Genomic DNA, 2,500 nt, shown 5'->3' with positions numbered 1-2,500 from the left:
GGGTCCGGTCCGGTTCTCCCTAGCGGTCCCTGGAGGCCCTTGGAATCAGGGCCAGGGTGCACCAAAGTCGGATACAAGTCCGGGTCTTGTCCGGTTCTCCCTAGCGGTCCCTGGAGGCCCTTGGATGCGGGCCAGGGTGCACCAAAGTCGGATACAAGTCCGGGTCCGTCCCGGTTCTCCCCAGCGGTCCCTGGACGCCCTTGGATGCGGGCGAGGGTGCACCAAAGTCGGATACGAGTCAGTGTCCGTCCCGGTTCTCCCCAGCGGTCCCTGGACGCCCTCGGATGCGGGCCAGGGTGCACCAAAGTCGGATACGAGTCAGTGTCCGTCCCGGTTCTCCCCAGCGGTCCCTGGACGCCCTCGGAGGCGGGCGAGGGTGCACCAAAGTCGGATACGAGTCCGGGTCCGGTCCGGTTCTCCCTAGCGGTCCCTGGAGGCCCTTGGATGCGGGCCAGGGTGCACCAAAGTCGGATACAAGTCCGGGTCTTGTCCGGTTCTCCCTAGCGGTCCCTGGAGGCCCTTGGATGCGGGCCAGGGTGCACCAAAGTCGGATACAAGTCCGGGTCCGTCCCGGTTCTCCCCAGCGGTCCCTGGACGCCCTCGGATCCGGGCGAGGGTGCACCAACGTCGGATACGAGTCCGGGTCCGTCCCGGTTCTCCCCAGCGGTCCCTGGACGCCCTTGGATGCGGGCGAGGGTGCACCAACGTCGGGTACGAGTCAGTGTCCGTCCCGGACCGGAGGAGCGGGCGCCGGCGCTGTGGGGAGCCGATCCCGGGCTCCAGCAGAGTCTATTCGGGGACCGGCTTGTCGGGGGCACTCGCGTCCGGGGTCATGGAACTCCGACCCGGACTAAAGCCTCGAGGAGCTCCCGGTCAGAGAACCGGAATGAGGTCGGATTTGAACGCTTCAGCCGGACCGGAGTTCCACGATCCCGGCCAAATTTCTGCCACGTGCCGCTAAAACGGGGGCGGTGACACTCGGCGACAGACCTCGTTTCCGCCACCGCCAGCCCTACTCTAGGGGACGGGCGTCCACCCTAGCGGTCCCCGGAGGCCATCGGATGCGGGCTAAGGTGCATTAAAAGTCGGATACGAGTCAGTGTCCCTCCCGGTTCTCCCCAGCGGTCCCGGGACGCCCTCGGATGCGGGCGAGGGTGCACCAAAGTCGGATACGAGTCCGGGTCCGTCCCGGTTCTCCCCAGCGGTCCCTGGACGCCCTTGGATGCGGGCGAGGGTGCACCAAAGTCGGATACGAGTCAGTGTCCGTCCCGGTTCTCCCCAGCGGTCCCTGGACGCCCTCGGATGCGGGCGAGGGTGCACCAACGTCGGATACGAGTCCGGGTCCGTCCCGGTTCTCCCCAGCGGTCCCTGGAAGCCCTTGGATGCGGGCTAGGGTGCTCCTAAGCCCGGGGAGAGAAGAGCGCCGCTCCGGTAGGTTTCAGCGGGGCGCGGCGCTATGCGGTAGCCGGCGGAGGCTCACCACGGCCGGGCACGCCGAGCGCGCCCGCTCCGGTCCCCGCCGGCGGGACTGTGAGTGCACGGGCAGCCGTCTGGAGCCTCCACGAGCCCGGACACGAAAAAGCGCCGCTCCGGTAACATCCAGCGGGGAGCGGCGGCATGCGGTAGCCGGCGGAGGCTCACCACGGCCGGGCATGCCGAGCGCGCCCGCTCCGGTCCCCGCCGGCGGGACTGTGAGTGCACGGGCAGCCGTCTGGAGCCTCCACGAGCCCGGACACGAAAAAGCGCCGCTCCGGTAACATCCAGCGGGGAGCGGCGGCATGCGGTAGCCGGCGGAGGCTCACCGCGGCCGGGCATGCCAAGCGCGCCCGCTCCGGTCCCCGCCGGCGGGACTTGGAGGCTCTTGGCATCCGGCGGGAGTCACCAGAAGCCCGGGGAGAGAAGAGCGCCGCTCCGGTACCCGCCGCCGGCTCTTGGAGGCTCTTGGCATCCGGCGGGAGTCACCAGAGGCCCGGGGGGAGAAGAGCGCCGCTCCGGTCCCCGCCGGCGGGACTTGGAGGCTCTTGGCATCCGGCGGGAGTCACCAGAGGCCCGGGGAGAGAAGAGCGCCGCTCCGGTACCCGCAGCCGGGGAGCGGCGCTAGGCGGTAGCCGGCGGAGGCTCACCCTGGCCGGGCGAGCCGAGCGCGCCGCTCCGGTCCCCGCCGGCGGGACTTGGAGGCTCTCGGCATCCGGCAAGAGTCACCAGAAGCCCGGGGAGAGGAGAGCGCCGCTCCGGTCCCCGCCGGCGGGACTTGGAGGCTCTTGGCATCCGGCGGGAGTCACCAGAGGCCCGGGGAGAGAAGAGCGCCGCTCCGGTACCCGGCGACGGGGAGCGGCGCAAAGCGGTAGCCGGCGAAGGCTCACCGCAGGCCCGCAAGGCCAAGAGCGCCGCTCCGGTTCCCCAGCGGAGCCGGGCAGCGGGCGGAGGTTCCCCGTCGCGCCCGGGCAAGGGTTCATCCTGCCCGGCACCAGAGACCAAGCCGTCCCGCTCTCCCCGCCGG

The sequence above is a fragment of the Dendropsophus ebraccatus genome, unplaced genomic scaffold (assembly GCF_027789765.1).
Source record: "Dendropsophus ebraccatus isolate aDenEbr1 unplaced genomic scaffold, aDenEbr1.pat pat_scaffold_425_ctg1, whole genome shotgun sequence".
NCBI classification, from domain to species: Eukaryota; Metazoa; Chordata; class Amphibia; order Anura; family Hylidae; genus Dendropsophus; species Dendropsophus ebraccatus.
The sequence above is the reverse complement of the archived record's forward strand: the minus strand, read 5'-3'. Positions refer to the sequence as shown.